The sequence below is a fragment of the Equus asinus genome, chromosome 22 (assembly GCF_041296235.1).
Source record: "Equus asinus isolate D_3611 breed Donkey chromosome 22, EquAss-T2T_v2, whole genome shotgun sequence".
Taxonomy (NCBI): domain Eukaryota; kingdom Metazoa; phylum Chordata; class Mammalia; order Perissodactyla; family Equidae; genus Equus; species Equus asinus.
This window is the reverse complement of record NC_091811.1, coordinates 68,558,228-68,577,075: the sequence shown is the minus strand read 5'-3', so window position 1 is coordinate 68,577,075 and position 18,848 is coordinate 68,558,228. Positions and strand designations below refer to the sequence as shown.

The following is an 18,848-nucleotide window of genomic DNA, read 5'->3' as shown; positions in this document are numbered from 1 at the left end:
AGAATTATTGCTACCACTTCAAGTGAGACCAGCACAGATATGTTAAACCAACTCAGCTATAATAGACAGAACATTCTCTTTAAGTTAGAGCCTTTGTATATGTTTTCACCTCAGGGAAGAATGGTTAGAGTACTCTTAAAAAATCCACATGGAGCCACACTTCTATCCTCTCCCCCAAAAACAATGCTTACAATGCCCTCAACACAGCCCACCCACTTGCCTCCAAAAAAACATAAAAAGTTTTTTTAAAAGGCCTATAAATGTTTAACACTTGGTTGTCTTTATCTCTAAACATCTTCTTTTCCATTCCATTTCCCTATTCTCAGACTCTACAAACCTTCCTGACAATGACAGACATTTCACTCTTCATCCCTCTTCATCACCTCCATCAAGCCCTACTTCAGCTCAGCTCACCTGAACCCCAGGTACCAGGAGCCCTGAACGGAACCAGTAAAAGAAGGAAGCTGCCAGGAAAGAAAAGCCCATCTCCACCCCTTGTGGCTCCCTCCCTACCCTACCCTCGCACTGCCACTGCCAAGGCCAAGCAGCAACCCAGGGAAGGAATTTAACCCACCTGAAGTGCATCCTGTGCTACTTCTCCCTCCTTACCCCTGACTTACCCACCGTTTGCTGCTCCCTCTAGGCATCTGGCTCTTTGCATATCAGCCTGTCTAACCCCCACTCCTCTGGAAGTCACAATCAAGGGCTTAGATTTTGGGTAGACCCAGTTCCCTAAGATAGGGATGAGGCAGGATGAACAAATTTCCACCAGTGGCATAAAGGGTAGTTTAACATATTGCAGTGTAATGGGTTACATCATTTTTTATTGCCTGACCTAGTAAACTAAACATATTTTCATATGACTTACTGGAAAAATACGCTCCTAATTCCAAGTTCATTTTTTTTAACTCCCCATTTCCCCTATCCCCAGCCCCTACCCAAAATCTTTTTTAAATAATTCATTTCCAAGACAGAGGCTACCTATACAAAAGATTAAAATTAAAGTGACTGCTGGCAATTAAAACAATATATTTTGACAAACAAGTGAATGCCAGTAGTTTGTGCAACATGAGTAATCCATGCTTGCAACACCATAATTAATAAAAATAAAGAAATAAGAGGAGGCTGGCCCAGTGGCGCAGTGGTTGAGTTCATACATTCCACTTTGGCGACCCGGGGTTCGCTGGTTCGGATCTTGCGTACACACATGGCACCACTTGGCAAGCCATGCTGTGGTAGGTGTCCCATATATAAAAAGTAGAGGAAGATGGGCACAGATGTTAGCTCAGGGCCAGTCTTCCTCAGCAAAAAGAGGAGGATTGGCAGCAGATGTTAGCTCAGGGCTAATCTTCCTCAAAAAAAAAAAAGAAAAGAAAAAAGTCTAGTTATACACAGCATATAACCAACAAGTGATCATACTTTTGCAAAAAGTACCCTATAAAACTAATACTTAACTTTAGAAATGGATACACCTAGGAGATCAATTTGGCAATATCTATCAAAATTTCTAACGCATTACCTATTGGCAAAGAAATTCCACTTCTAAAATTTAAAGTACGGAAACATTTGCACAGGTGTCAAATACGTACACAATACTCACTGCCACATTATTTATAAAAGCAAAAGATAGGAAACAAGCTTAATGTCCACCCCAAAGAGAATTTATAGTACATTCAACACAATGGATACTATATAGCCAATAAAAAGAATACATATGGTTGTAAATGTAGGAAGAAAACTACAAAAACATTGCTACAAATAGCAATTGCCTTAGGAGAGGGACCACAGTAGACTGAGAATGGGAAAAGAGACGTGCTTTTCACAACAAACCCTTTTGTACCTTTAAGTTTTGGATCATGTACACATATTACCCTTCTGTTAAAAATGAGTAAGTTAAAAATTTGTTAAAGATTTTAGACCATTCCCTCTGATCCTCTAAGCATAAATAGTTCTACTTCCTCGTTTGTCGGCAAGGCTAATTAGGACTGAGAACCTAGGCTACCACAGGTCACCAATAACCAACACACCAGGGTCGAGGGCTCACTTCCTCTTTCGTGAGAACTATGGCAACTCTGCATCAATCAAAATGAAGTATAACAGGTGACGAATTTATTTTTCCCAAAGCAAACTTTATTAGAGAAATAAAACTGTCTGCAATATAACTTTGTCAGCACTCTAAAAACCATATTCCACCAAAAGAAAGAAACTATCCGGCTGGAGTCTCTGGTTAGGGTCTAGAGCTCAAATGGCCACATGCACCAGAAATTTTCTGTAAAGAACCTAAGAGGTGGCCAAATCATGTGCATCCAGAAGGTCGTTACAAACAAGGGGAAGGAGGAGGACAAAGTCGTGGGCAAGAAACTCCAAATGCCAAAAGAAAACACTTTCGAGATACCATAGTTCTAACAGAATTTTCCTCTTTACCTCTTAAATTCCAAGTAAGATTGAACATAGTCGTCCCTTAGAAATTAAAACTCAAGAAATTGAAAGCAACAATCCAACCTCTATTTCAAACTAATTTTTAAATGTTGCTATTTAATATGATTTTTGGTTTTGCCACTAGATCAGGAGGACAATTAATACCACAGCAGCTGATACTAACCTGGTCTCTTCTTCCTCTGATTCAAAAGTTTACTACAATCTGACTGTTCGATTATAAAATCAGAAAACCAGAAAAGAAAGTCTTGAAAGAAGGGGTAAGTACATAACACGGAAACATTTAGGAAGAGGATCATATTTGCTTTTTGTAAAAAAAATATCCTTTTGGGGGCCGGCCCTACGGCCAAGTGGTTGAGTTCACGTGCTCTGCTTCGGCGGCCCAGGGGTTCGCCGGTTTGAATCCCAGGTGCAGACGTGGCACTGCTCATCAGGCCAAGCTTAGGCGGCATCCCACATGCCACAACTAGAAGGACCCACAACTAAAATATATACAACTATGTACTGGGGAGCTTTGAGGAGAAAAAGGAAAAATAAAATCTTAAAAAAAAATCCTCTTATTGCATCTCTTGTTAACATCATGCTTTGGCCATCTAAACACACAGCTATATCACTATGTACAATTTTAAATTTTACAGACTTAATGAACTGGTTAAAAAAAAAAAAACAAACTACACAGCCCAAAGGTTTGTTTTCACAACCAATTGTCTTATGAGGTTTAGAATGTATCTCAATAAATGAAAGAGGCTAGCTGGCATATCAAAAAATCAGTACATTCCTTTGCGAGATTCAAACAGACTAATGCCAAAAAAAAAAACCCCTCATGAAATAAAGGTATACTTAGGAAAGCAGGAGGTAAAAAGTGCCTCAGAATTAAAATGTGGAGTTTCCATATCTTGACATTTACAAAGAAAAAGGACAAGAATGTTATCAACTGATAATTTTCCCTTTTATTCTATATTATTCTCTATTTATTAGTACATTATTATGGCTCAAGAGTTTCTGAGGTACTTGATACACTCAATTAAAGAGTACTGCTAGAGGAAAATAAAAATTTGATATTCAGTTATTTTAGCCTGTAGGCAACTGTCTTCCTCTCCATGACCAATACAGGGCTGTAACCTCAGCAGGTTCAACCTGGCCGAACACCAGGAAAGGAAGTTTGTTAGATGAACAGTGTTCTGCGCACATATTTCTTCTTCCTAAGTGCTTTCTACTCTAATAATGAAATTAATCAAATTCGTACTCTTTGTTATTTAAAAAAAGAGTACTGCTAATAATATTAATTATAATCACATCAAAGTCAAGGATTAACAACTACACCAATGAACATTTAAATTCATATCAACGGTTTCCAAACCTGAGTCGAGGACCACCTAAGGGAGAACTGAGAGTTCCTTAAGCTATTTTCGAGATTTAAAGATAGCCTAACAGCCTCATATAGCGTCTGAAATAGAGCTTTTTACGCTAACTAAAACAACCAAATTTCTTTTGGGGGGGCTGAAATTAAAACTCAATATAGTAATATCAATTATTTCATAGTGATCAGAAGCTCTGGTTGTAGTTACAGTCTTCAGTAATAAAAACAGAAAACCCAACGAATTATGTAATAAACATATTTTGTGGAAAAATTTTGGATTCTAGCATCCGAAAATTAGTAGGAATAGAGTAATTTAGTTTTTTCTTAATGTTCTAGAAAAACAAAATGCAAACTAAAAATACAAACCAGACTCAAAATACTGACAAAATGTTTATCAGGAAAAGGTTTGCGTGCACTGGGTGAGGACAGAAAGACACCTATGAGTTACCCAAAAGAAATATCCTTTTCTTTAAATCCTAATGGCTCGGCTGATGCTTCATGAAATAACAAGTAATGACATGCATAAAGATGACTGATCAGAACCCAAACTGTGAGGAGAAATGGACAGGAGGGAGAGCAAGTCTGTGTCTGTTTTCCACTCCAGCACACGCCTCTACAGTTTATTTCCCAATTGCCTCAGCAGTTACAACACTGCAACCCCTTAGCCATAGTTCTCACAAACACATACCCAATATAAAATAAAACAAATAACCATAAGCCTAACCTTCACCTTGCAAGGTCCCCTCACTTTTCAAAGAGTTAGTACAAAAGAAACACTAAGGAGCAAAAGAAAACTAGGACCCACGATGCAGGATAATTTAAGACCACCACCCCCAAACACGACCTGAAGACCACTCAAGAGCCCTCCATGACTGGGTCAATCAGATGGCCTGACAGGCAGCTAGCACCTGCACAGGACGTAAGAGGACAAGCTCTATTCACACCTTCATAGCTCGAGGGACAAAGCCTGAGGCTCCACCACTTACCACCTGCCTGACCTTGGGAAGACTACTTAACTCTCTAAAGCCTCAGTTTCCTCATCTACAAAATGGAAATAAGAACAATAATTCAGCAGGAACTCTTTTAACAGACCACTGCTTTATCAATTTACAGAAATAAAGCTCTCAATCCCTCCTTCAATCACTCCCTGCGGGGCTGGCCCCATGGCCAAGTGGTTAAGTTCACGTGCTTCACTTCAGAGGCCCAGGGATTCGCCCGTTCAGATGCTGGGCGCGGACATGGTACCACTCATCAGGCCATGCTGAGGCGGTGTCCCACATAGCAGAGCCAGAGGCACTCACAACCAGAATATACAGCTATGTACTGCGGGGCTTCCGGGAGAAGAAGGAGGAAAAAAAAAAAGAAGATTGGCGACAGATGTTATCAGGGGCCAATCTTTAAAAAAAGAGAGAAAAAAAATCACTCCCTGATGCCTGCCACAGGTTGACCACTTGCACCTGGTAGAGTCTGCCAAGGAGACCACTTTCTTATATCTTTCCCATCCTCTGCTCTCACCAAATGAGGTGGACACTTAACAAGAGCCAGCTGTTGTTCCCAAACCAGTTCATGCCAACTTTACTCATTACTGTAATTAGGTAATTTAAGACTATGTAAACTGATGAATTATGAGAATAAAAGGGGTTGTTTCTCTGAAAACTATGTTGAGAAGTTCAAAAAGATTCAAAAGCTAATTATTTTTTAAGAAGTTATTATGGAATTAGGTGTATGTAAAACAGCTTTAAAAGAATGGGGAAAAAAGCATAAAACTGCAGAAGGACTTTATAATACGTTGAAAGTGCCTTTAAACCCGCTCCTCTGTAAGAGGGGTACTACAAGGACGTGTAACAGATGGCGCCTCATGGTGTGTGTGGGTTATGCTGAGAAGACAATCCAGAACTCTAATCAAAGGACCCAGCCACAGAGAAAAGCCTTGACCCTACAGGAGAAAAAATGGTGAAGAAATGTATATTTGAGCTAAAATTAAAAATGTATCATTTTTAATGATTCTTTGCTAACCACTTTTCAATTATCTACTAAACATCACATATGAGATCTTCATATGCAGCTACATCAAAAATTTATAGGAATACTGTGAAGACCAAATAAAGTAGACTACCTAAGCACAGTGCCTGGCACTTAGTAATATTCAGTTAAAAACTCCTGTTTTAGGGGCCAGACCCGTGGCCGAGTGGTTAAGCTTGTGCACTCCGCTGCAGGCGGCCCAGTGTTTCGTCAGTTTGGATCCTGGGCGCCGACATGGCACTGCTCATCAAACCACACTGAGGTGGCATCCCACATGCCACAACTAGAAGGACCCACAACTAAGAATATACAACTATGTACCAGGGGGCTTTGGGGAGAAAAAGGAAAAATAAAATCTTTAAAAAAAAAAAAAAACTCCTGTTTTACTGCAAAGGTTTTGTTACTGCCCTGACGGTCTACTGCTTTAAGGATATAGTACTGCTATCTTCCAAAACATACAGAAAAGTAAAAGGTACACAATTTCCTTGTTATTCTGTCATTTTTTATATTCATGTACATTACTAGCCATATAACTTCTCTGGTGGCCATCAAAAAAGTGAAGATGTCCAACACATCTGAGAGCCCCAGGAGACTGGAGTCTCCCAGGGTTATACTGAACGGCAGGATAACTTACGGGAGCACATTAAAATGCCAGCACACCCAGCACTGACAGCTGACAGGAAGAGAGAAAGGCAGCGAGGCGCCGGTGTGGTACTAGTGGAGGGGGCAGCAGCGCTGTGAAGAGGGAACAGCCAGGAAAAGACTGAGGGGCGTGAGTAGGAGATAATGGCAGAGACCAGAGAGGCGCAAGGCAGAAACTGGCAATCACCTTGCAGGTAACAAGCCTGCAAACTAAAGAGGTGACAGGTAAAGAGAAGGATCTGGTGATTCATCCTCTTGCTCAGAACTCTGAACCGTGGCACAGATATTACAATGCTTTTCCAAATTACTTAAAAGCAAAATCACATTTTAAAAATTTCATGTCGTTTTGACATTACAATCAATTTTACTCTTCATGGAAAAACTGCTACCTGCAGAAATGCACTCTAAAATTAGAATAATGAAGTACCTTTTCATCTATTAAGTTAGGGGGAAAGTAACACTAATGGCCAACCTAACAAGGACACTGAAACAGTACTAGTAACACCATCCTTTTGAGAAGTAATTTGACCCAATGTTTCAAGACTAATAAACTCTCATATCCTCTGGTTCAATATCACACATCTGGGAGTCTGCCCTAAGGAAATAACCAAAAATATGAAGAAATCTATATGTTCAAAGTGTTTTATGCAACATTTCCTACAATAGCAAAAATTAAGTATGATGGTGACACAGAAAATACTTAATATAATGTAAAGTACAAAAAAAAGCAGTCAACAAAATTAAGCATATACTATAAATATGATATAAAACATCACCTAAGAAAGGCTGCAAAAAAACTCCAAAATGATGACTGTATTAGAGTGGTGGGTTCAAAATGTTTTTTCTATTGTCTAACCTTTCTGAAATGTTATTTTACTTTTAGAATTTAAACACACTACATTTTTAAAACCTTTAAAAAAGGCTACATACTGTACGGTTTCACACATAACACTCTCAAAATGACAAATCTAGTGGGGGGGTGGTAAATACACAGAGGTAGCACTAGAGAGTTCTGTGGTAATGCAACAGTTCTCTATCTTGACTGTGGCAGTGGACACACAAAACTACACAGGGGATAAAATTGCTCAGAACGATAGACACACACAAATGCAATTTTAACAAATGGTGAAATCTGTATACATTCTGTAGTCTACTTAACAGTAATGTACCAATATCAATCTCCTGGTTTTCATATTGTATGACAGTCATGTAAGATGTCACCACGGGGGAAAACTGAGTTGAGTATAGGACACTGCTATTTTTGCAACTTTCTATGAGTCTCTACCTCAAAAAAAAAAAAAATACACGCGCTTGTATGTATAATATTAAGCTTTTTTTTTGAGGGGGTGGGAGATAAGGGAATGTAAAATAAGCCGCGTAATATATAACTTCCAAGGCGCTACTATCTACTAACTTCACAAAAGCCCAGAGCAGGCAAATGGTAGTCTTCAGATTGAACGTAATTTACTCAGGTCAGGCTTTAATAAAAGCCTTCAACTTAAATGAAAGTATCAGTCAATTTCCAGAATATGTTTAACTGAATAGTTTTGAATCTCAAACCCTAAACTTACACAATCCATTAAGCAATAGCCCTCAGAATTTTCTCTCTTGCCAGAAAAGTTTCAACAAACATAAATAAGACTTTCTTACACATATTCAATTTAAATATATAAATGACTAATACACACAAAGGATATAAAATTCATCACCTCTGGATTGTGCTACATGACAGCAACCACATCTATCCTAATTCACCATTTTAACCTCAATGCTTACCTAGCAGGCTCCCAACAACTATTTACTGAATCAATTAGTCCATGGGTGAATTCAAGTTCTAGCCAAGATTCAATGCCCAAGTCGCTTCAGCTTTAACTGAGAACGGGAGGTAGAAGGCAGGACACACGAGAACAGAGGGATGCATGTGGACAGGGCCTAGCTTCTACTAATTCACCAGGTCAAAAGATTACATTAACCAACACTACATCCTATAATCAGTGCAAAACTTGACCTTGGGAAAACCTTAAATCCCTTCTTCTCATCACCCAAATCTTAAGGACTTGTTTAATAACTAGGAAAAGAACTGAACTAGTACCATAAAATCTGCCTCACTAATCTTTATAACCTAATGCTTTCAAGAAAGCCAAATTTTCTTTGCTATGTGCAAATCCCTTAACTTTCTGACCTGAAAAATCTCAGCTAGAATTATGTAAAGCATCAAAAACCCCTTCTGCACAAGCTTTAAGCTCTCAGCAATGATATGCATATATCTATTATATATACTTATACACTACATATATCTATATTCAGATATAAATATAAAATATACAAATAATACAACTACAATAGAACTACTACCTTATAAGGCAGTTAAGTCAGATAGCGACTCATGTCTACATGTTATTTATTCCTTCAACAATCCAAAGTACTTACAACATAACAATGAACAAGACGACATAAAGGAATCCATATGCTCAAAGGCATTTTCTGCAACATTTCCTGTAACAGCGAACACTGAGTATGATGGTGACAGAGTAAATACGTAATATACTGTTAAGGGCCATGCCCTAAGTTTACAATCTATCTAGTGACTTCAAAGGCAGTTACAGCTAGTAAAAAGAATCTTAAGAAAATCAGGGTTTGAATTCCAGTACTACCTCTTATTAGCTATGTCTCTGAGTCTTAATTTCCAGAACTATAAAACAGGTACTATTGTCATAAAGATTCAAACAAAATCATAAAATATAAAAATGCTTGACAAACTAGAAAGCAGTATACAAATGTAAGGTATATTATGATTGTACTTAGCTTTTCACTAAGAAAAAACAAAACAGGTGGACACATCACTGTAGAACGCTTATTAGTTTCCTGGGAGAAACAGTAACTACACAGCGAGGAAAGCAGACAACACCTTGACCAAAATTAAAACTCCCAATGAGGGGCAAACGGACAGTACGTAAATCCAGATGTGATATCGTGAGAGGGACACATCACTTTTGTAGTAGTCTGAGTGAAAATAAACAAACAGCCTGAATCAAATCGCGAGGCAAATCAGATCAAATCAGACAAACCCAAATTGAAAAACTTTCTATAAAACAACTGACCTGTATTTTTCAATTGCATGAAAGACAAATAAAGGTTAAGGAACTCTTCCAAATTAAGGAGACTAGAGAGAAAAGACAACTAAATACAATACACAGTCACACTGACAGAATTAGCATATAAAGTGTGGATTACAATATTCATCAATGTTAAATTTCTGGAATTTGATAACGGTACTATGATTACATAAGCAAATATCCTTATTCTTAGGAAATACACCTTGAGGTATTAAGAGGTAAAAAAGTATGCAACCTACTCTTCAATGGTTCACGAAAATAAGTAACAATGTGTGTGTATGCCACAACACAAATATGGCAAAATGTTAAAAATGGGTGATTATAGGTAAAGGGTATAAAGCAGTCTACTGATGCAACTTTTCTATAAATTTGAAATTATTTCAAAATAAAAATTTTAAGAAAACAGGATACTTAACCTCCAGGGATTTACTTATAAGCTCTATGTTATACAATTTTTAAGTACTATTAAAAATCACTCTGCAAAATTAATACAGAGAAAGTTCTACGGAACTTCACACTCAAATTACAAAACAGGTAAGAAAACATGGCACCATGAGCAAGAGCCAGCAAAACATACAGCAGAATCATATCTACAAACCTCAGATATTGGAATTATCAGACATAAAATATAAAAACAAACACATTTAATAGGTTTTTAATAAGTAAAAGATATCTTGAGAACATGACCAAGAAAAAGAATAACACTACCGAAAAAGGGATAAAGCAGTCTTAAAAAAGAACTAAATGAAACTTCTAGGAACAAAAAAATACAGTAAATGAAATTTTTAAAAACTCAATGAACCTATTACAACATGGATGAACCTTGAAGACATTATGTTAAGAGACACAAGCCAGACAGAAAAAGACAAATACTGTATAATCCACTTATATGAGGTACCTAGAATAGTCAAATTCATAGAGACAGAAAGTAAAATAACTGTTGTCAGGGGCCAAGAGGGAGGGATGAGGAACTGTCATTTAATGGGTACAGATTTCAGTCTGTGATGATGAAAAAGTTCTGCAGACAAGATAGTGGTCATGGCTGCACAACAATGTGAATGTACTTAATGTCACTGAATTGTACACTTTAAAATGGTAAATTCTATTTATGCATATTTTACCACAATAAAAAAAATGCATATAATAGTTAAAATAAAGTGAAAAAATATAAAAAATTCAATAAACTGATTGAGCAGAGCTGAAGCGAGAATTAGCTAACCGGAAGGAAAGACATTCATTATCCAGAACCCAACACAGAAAGATGAAGAAATGAAAACACGAAAGACAGGTGAAGAGGCGGGGAGGGTAGAGTAAGAAGATCTAACAAATAACAAACTTCAAATACAAGTTCCAGATAGGAAATAAGGAGGATAAAATTTGAGGAGAAAATGGCCAAAAGTTCTCCAAAGTTGGTGAAAGACACCAATCTTCAGATTCCAAAGCCTAGTGAATTCCAGGCATGACAAATAAAAAGAAATCAACTTCCAGATATATCAAAATGAAAGTGCAGAACGCCAAGGACACAGAAAAGATTCTAAAATTAGCTGTCATGAAACAGATACCTACAAAGGAATGACAGTTACACGGATTACAGATTTTTCAACAGCAATAAAAGCCATAAAAGAATATTATAAGATTTTTAATGAATAATAACAAAAACTAACCGCTAGCATAGACTGCACACTCAGAAAGACCATCTTCAGGAATGAGACTAAGATAAAGATATTTTCAAACAAAAAAAGTTTTCCAACAGACTCTCACTGGAGGAAATTCTAAAGGACATATTTCAAGCAGAGAGAAAACAATCTCAGATCCCAGACAGCAGGTCTGAGAAGCACACAGAAATGATGAGTAAAGACACTTGTAAATATACAGGCGAATCAAAGCTACAGTGTTTAAAACAACGACGATACCTAATCTGTTGTGAGTCAGAACTAAAATAAAGGAAAACTACATAGCTTTGAACTGCCAATCTGCAAGAGAGGGAAATGGAATTTTTTAAATATACTAATTAAAATTAAAAAGAAATGCAAGGAACTGATTAACGCAGAATTCAGACGGCAGTCACATGGGAAGCACGTCAGAGAACACGAGCACTGAGAAGTACAGAGGGGCCTCTATGTTTTAAGCTGGTTTAGTGGTACATGGTAGTTCATTTTACAACTATTTACATTGTACATTATGCTATTCTTTTGCAGTAAAAACAAATTTTAAAAATCAACACAGAAGAAAAGAATCAGAAGACCAGCGATTACTCCATAAAAATCCAGACTAATTCATAAATGTTGGTCTTTAAAACTTAAAGAATAAAAAGATTCATTATTTCATTCCACAAATACTTCTGGAGTTCCTAAGCTCTGCCTATATAACTGAGCTTGAGGGGTGGCATGAAGATGTCTGACCTCTCTTCTGCTGGTCCTCTGAACCCCAGAGATGCACTACAGCAGCCGCCAGGCACACCTAAACGAACGGAGCTCCTCTGGAACACTAGACACAGCTAATGCTCAGTAGCCGTACTGAGGGCCACCACGCTGAACGGCAGAGAGAACACGGCCATCACTGAGAAAGTTCTACTAGACAGTGCTCCTATATTCTTGTAACACTAGAAATATGAAAACTGAATAATCTTAAATATAAAAGTAAGAACATCTTAAAATTAAATCTCCTTTTAAAGGTATTTTATTTCTATGAAACTATAACTCCGTAGTAGCATTTAAAACACTTTGCTGTTTGTTAAAAATATACAGAAAGTGTCAGAAATTGTTCACCATCCCCTACATCTCACCAAAAACCATCAGAATACAGGATTTTTTTTTTAATGAGCCAAAATTAAATAGTTAAGCATGGTGTTACTAAACTGTAATAGAAGCCATGTCATGGAGATGCAAAAGTCCCCAGGATGCACCTATCACCCCTTCTCAGTTGAGAGTGCTTTGAAACACTGTTTACATACATATATAACAGCAAAATGCATATGAATGTTTAAAAATGAAACCGTATAGGCATCATGAAATTTTTTACTTACAACAGGATACTTTTGGGCATATCTCTAGACTTCTGAGCATACCATTAATTCCTGCCATTAAGGGTACTTCAAAGTAAAACTTTAAGCATTGTTAAAATAAATGAATTCTATATGATTTTTCTATTTACCAGAAACAAAGATACACAAGAAAACTCTATAAAACAATAACATTCTTAATATCTAAAGCAGCAAACCTCCAGTTTTCTTTAAAATTAAAGGACAGAGGGCCCAAGCTATTTCAACTTAACCTGAACATTTTGCTTTCAGCATCGTAACACATATCAAAGATTTCTATAGCACTCCCAATTTTTTTAAATTACCTAACCACAAACACTCAAAGGAAATAAAGGTTAAGCCTTAATTTAACAGTCACTTGGGCTAGGTTTGCACCTTAAGTTCCTCCCCACCTCTAAGTGAACCAGGTTGTCCACACGCTTCTCATCTAGAGACTGAACGCAATTTCACTAAGCGCTTGTGCTAATAATTGGTCTGTGTCCCCAGGAGGACTTCCGTGGCTCCGCTTACATAACAGATGATGCAAAGTGCTGAACCATTCTTTCTCCAGAAAGCATTATGAATACTGATATTTGTACAAGGTTTACTTGCTATATTAAATAGAAAAGCTTTTCTCGCTCTAGCTTCAACAATCTTTTCTGCAGAAACGGAAAGCCAATCTCTACTACTTCACTATGCCAGAGGCGAGTTATTTATCTTGTTGGCTAATCAACAGAGCAATGACTTAGAGCAGCACCCCTAGACAGCCCCCGCCAGTTTGCCAGTTTCCTCCTGGGATTCTGGTTGAGAAACACAGCCTTAAACAAATAATTTGGAGCAACTTATTTGCATTTAACTGAAAACAATCTGAACTGCTCCTTGAAATGTTCTGTAAGTATTAACGTAAAACTCGACAAAGTTAAATTTAATGGTGGTGGGAATCACAATACAGTCCCTAAAGGGTAACAGAAGGATAGGAGGTACCCCGAACCTAACTTGAATATGGGTAAATGTGCTGGATGAGTACTCTCCCACAATCCCCCGGTTTTGTTTAAGCGAAGATTTTCAGATTTCATAGAACCATAACCTGAAAAAAAAAAAAAAGGGAGGACCAGCATAGAGTTGTCAACTTTTATTTTCCAAGACATTTAAAAAGAAAGTAACTACCCATTACCATCACCATTATTTCATAAAAGAACTAAATACACCAAAACTGGGTAAAAGACAATTTTAGAAAAAAAGATTATCCTTTAAATTCAATAGATTTAGCTTTATGAAAAGCTAACTCATTCTCACTTCACTTCAGGCAAGTGAAAACTTCATCATGGACTGACACCACACCACAGTCCAGCATTTGGGAACCACAGGTCTAAACAGCTAACTCCCACTTGGAAAAAGAAAGCCAGGGCAGGACATGCCCAAACCAAATATTAACCTATTCAATAAAGAGGAAACAGAGGCTTGGAGGGGTTTAGGGACTCTTCCAAGGTCACAGACCAAGAATTTTGACACAGGTGTGTCTAATTCCAGAGTCAGAGTTCCTAACCATTTTGCCAAATTTCCTCTAATATTCTTCCACTCGTATAAAGATCCACCCTAATCCAGTCACCTTTGTGACCAATGACAACCGAGGAATTTCCAAGGCAGCTGGGGGGAGTGAGAGGTGTACTCCCTGGCCATCATTCAGACTGAAGCTAAATGGAACTCCTGACCTTTGCCTCATTAATACCAGGCTCAGTGCAACTAAGCCAACCAGCCCAGACAAAGCACACACAAAACCCCCTGCCTCCAACAACCTGATGCAGGGGCCTTAGGACATTCCCAAGTGCCTGCAAAACAGTGAAAAACATATTCCTGAAAAACAAAAGGGACATGTGAATTCTCAAGAAGAAAATAAACACTTCCATGGTAACTGAGTCTAAAAATAATAAACTTGCCCTCAAAAAATTACAACTCTAAGCCTCATTCTGCAAACTATTACAATATTTTACACATTAATACACAGGTTCCCACTATTTAAATATCTAAACAGAAAACCACATGAAATTCTATAAATCTACACTTCTTAAACAGTTTCCAATTAAAATATATGGTTTTTATATATGTATCATTATATGATGGATAAAAGTATCTTATCATTCTATCCCTCTAGGATAATCAGAACATTAGAGACAAAACTACTCATGTTAATCAACATACTTATATAAGAAAGTTGGAAGAAAAATATATAACTAAATATCATTTTCTATGAAAGGCATTATTAGCAGCCAGTAGTAACAGGAGGCACAAAAGTTATCTTTGAATATTCAGAGGGTCTTGATAATGAAACCAAACTTGAAAGCCATAATATAAATAAATAGAATACTGTATCAGAGATTTGCTTCCAAATCCTCATATACCACTTGCCAACAAATGTCCAAAAGAAATGACCAAACAGCTCTTAAGTAACAAAAGACTGACACTCTGGACCAAATGATTCTGAAACAGTTTATCCTCCCTGAAATAGGGTGATGATAGCATAGTATTCTTGCTGGCAATGGCAAGAAAACTTTACTTCCCAATTGGATTTTCAATGATCAGATTCTTTCTACTCCATCTGAATCTGCAATGTGAGGGAGCAGTATACACACTATCAAATTTTTTACCCAGGGCATAAAATTATCTATTTAGTGTCTTTTCCTTCTGTTTTAAACAGATGCCACTTAACACAAAGGGTTTTTTTTTTCTTTCCCCTCTAAACTCTCCCTTGGCTCTTTCATCTCCTCCTTATATACAGATTCAACTAGTCATCTATCTGTATTATTCCCTACACCTATGTTTAATATATGCCTAGCACTGACCTCTCTCATGAACTACAAACCCACATTTCCAAAAGCCTCTGGGCATTTCCCCTGTTTGGCAAGTATATAAAAACTCAACATATTCAAAACTGATCTCTTCATGTACCTCCTTGCCCATACTTCTAGGAAGAGTACCACCACTGCCATCACCCGCATTTACAGTGACTATCATCTTCAACTTCCACTTCCTTCAAACCTTCCCCATAACCCCTCCTCCTACCCACCTACTAAATCATCCCAATGCCTTGCCTTGGCCAGTATTTACAATATACTGAAAGTCAGCTTTCTACAACAAATCATTCTACACACTACACAATTAGACCTTGGTAGTTTCTCACTACTTCCCAAATGCTGAACTCCTAAATACAGCTTTTAAACACGCTCCACGATCCGGCCCCAACTTACATTTCAAACCTCATCTCCTATTCCTCAAAATGCACCTTATATTCTAAGTAATCTGGTCCCACTAACTTTTCTCTGAGTACACAGTGAACTTTCCCACCTCCACAATGGTGTTCACATCATTCCCTTTATTTGAAAAGCCTTCTTCACCCCCTCCTCCCAACCCCTAAATGTCTGTCTTAGAAAAGTCTTACCCTCTGCAATATTGAATGCAGGTACCAGTATATTGGGAAGTAGTATGATGTAGTGGAAACGCATAGGCATTGGTACCAGGCAGATCTGGATTCAAATTGGGGTTCAGTTACTGGCTAGCTACACAGTCCAGGCAAGCTACTTAACATATGTGAGCATGAGTGACCTCATTATTAAGACGCTTACATGTTGTTGTGAAGCTTAGAAAACGTATGTAAAGCAACTAGCACAGAGCGTGGTGCTAAGTGCGCAATCAGCAGCAGCTTCAGAGCTCCCTTCCTAAGTATTGCTCTATCTCCACCACCTTCCCTGATTACTCCAGCTAAAAATAAACCCATTTTCCTTTCCTACAACTCCAAACTTTAGGTCAAACCTTCAAGTACTAAGTATTTACATATTTTTCTTTATGTTGTAAATTTTCATGCAAATATCTTACATCCTCTTCTAGATTTCAAATTCCTAGACCAAAGAATTAATCTTCATATCCTATAATGCCTAACAGAGCTTTTCATAAAGCACACGCCTTCCAACTAGGAAAAACTTTTAATATGCCTAAATACAATTCACCTCTTCATGATTTCTGACATACCTTAGAAAATTACTGCCAAAACACAAATCTAAGTTGCTATGGCTGTATCTTTATTTGTTCCCACATGGTTGCCTAACAGCTTGATGCCTAACAAAGCAAATGTTCAATATCTGCTGAACTGACTTGAACACAATAAAATTTACAATGTCTAACTGTATCTGATTTTCCCCAACTACCTTTTCTGCTCCTTCAATTCTTGAAATATTTCCCTTCAAAACAACAGTTATATCCACACGTTCAGTATGGATCTATAACTGTATCTACCTGGACTCCTTTTCCAGATTGTCTCAATCCCAATATTCCAACCGTATGCTCTAAAAAAATTAAGCACTTCAAATGTCTAAGAATCTACAGTTTCTTGCTAAATCCAAAAGTTGGGCAACTAAACTTCCTCCATAATTTTTTCCAGGGACTTTAAAAATCATCCATCCTTTGCCTGCTGAAGATCAACAACCCTGAAATAAATGTTCTTTTGCATAGGCAAGCTCACTGAACTTGTCACTTCAGTCTGTTTTCCCTAATTCACAGTATTACCTCCCCTTCCAATGGTGGGAGGAGAGAGAATGAGATAAGTACCCAAAAAACTACAATATGAGTCCTAATATTAGCACAAGATCATAAGTGCAGTCTAGTGTCACTGGTCTCACCAAGGCAATTTGTGTGTACCCTACATGGGAAAGCAATGGCCATCTGCCCAGAGTCATCCCCTGCAGTAACTGTATCCCCTTAGGACCATAACTCAAAAATCACCATCAAATGTGGAAAACCCTTGTTTCCTACAAACCTGTCAGCAGTTTATTACATAAAATCTGTTCACTAAAAATAACTACCTATGCATCACTTTTTCCTCTATTTTCAACTTGCCCAAGATAAACACCTCACAAGTTAAAAAAATAAATAAATAAAACAAAACAGAACACCTCTGCCCACCTGTGTGAATCTCGGCACGCAGCAACAGCTGCAACAGTACGCGGAACCTCTTAACAGTTACCGAGAACAATTTTTCTTTAAAAGTTAAGGAAAATGACAGCTCCAACTATGAACGTATACAAACTTGGGGGCAGAGGGGGTATAACAATTCCCCAACCTTCTGCAATCCATTCGTGCAACAAACGCAGACTGAACTCATCGCACAAGTGTGACCTCGGAGAGCCACAGGAATTGGGAGATGAGCAGATTAGAGAACAGCATCATTTTCTTAAGTCTGCAAGAAAATACGGGAACCCACCTGAACTACCGATTTTCTCAAGCAAGCTGTTTTTGAGAAGCGACTTCAACAGCAGCTTGAGCGAGCTCACAGGGTGTGAGACGCAGGAGGCAGGCCGGTGCCCGGGGCCCGCGTCTGCAGGACCGGCCCGAGCGCAGTCCAAACCGGTCCCGGGCAACCCCCAGGCGGGTCTGGACGCCGAGCCTGCCGAGGATCGGGCCTCCTCCCCCGCCACGCCCCGCCCCGGCCTGCGGGCCACCCCGGGGCCGGCTCAGCGCCGAGCCCCAGGGAGCGCGGGACGCGGACCGAGCCGGGGCCCGGCTGCGGCCGGCGTCCAGCTCCCGGCCCGGGGCGCACCCCCGAACCAGACCCGGAGGCGGCGCGAGGCCCGGGCGGCAGCGGAGACAGGTCGGAGGCACCGAGGCCCCGCCACCCCAGCGCGTCCCCACAGCTACAAGGCTCGGGACCCGCTGCCGCGTCCCGCCCACCAGCGGCCGCCGCCCGCGCCTCCCGCCCCGGGTCGCGAAGACCGCGGCGGCCCGCGCCCCTTCCCCCCGAACCAGACGGCCGAGCCCGCGGCGCGGAGCCGGGGCGGGCAGGGGCCCCGGCCGGCGCAGACGGCTCCCCGGCACTCACCGTCGGCCCGGCGCGGCGGGGGCGGGGCGCGGGTGGCGGGCGCTCGCAGGTCCCGGGCTCCGACCCGGCAGGAGCCCTAGGAGCCTACCGAGCCTCCGCGGCTGTGCCCGCAAGGCCTCTCCGGCCCGAACCCTGGAAAAGCACTTCCGGGGGCGCGGGGCAGGGAGGGTTTGGCACCGGAACTGCTCGCGGGCTGGGGCTGACGGGGCCCCCCGGGGGGCGGGGCCTCTCCGTGCGGCGCCCGCGGCCCCGCCCCCGGCAGCTCGTCACCCCGCGGCCCCGCCCCCGGCTGCTCGTCGGCCCTCCTGAGGCGCTGTCCCCAGCAGCTCGTCAACCCCCGCGGCCCCGCCCCCGGCAGCTCGTCACCCCGCGGCCCCGCCCCCGGCT

At 39.9% G+C, this 18,848-nt stretch overlaps 1 protein-coding gene across 8 annotated transcripts in view; it reads right to left on the bottom strand.

Moving 5' to 3' along the window:
- Positions 1 to 18,639, bottom strand: part of FRS2 (fibroblast growth factor receptor substrate 2) — a 119,284-nt gene extending 100,645 nt beyond the window's left edge. For 3 of the 8 annotated variants that reach the window (XM_070494714.1, XM_070494715.1, XM_070494713.1), the window contains exon 1: positions 18,462 to 18,617. The gene's annotated coding sequence lies outside the window, so the exon portion shown is untranslated. Of the gene's footprint in view, positions 1 to 17,846; positions 17,869 to 18,461 lie in introns of those variants that run through there. The other 5 variants (XM_070494717.1, XM_070494716.1, XM_044755552.2 and 2 more) reach the window with 4 other exon arrangements.
- Positions 18,640 to 18,848: the final 209 nt, after the last annotated feature.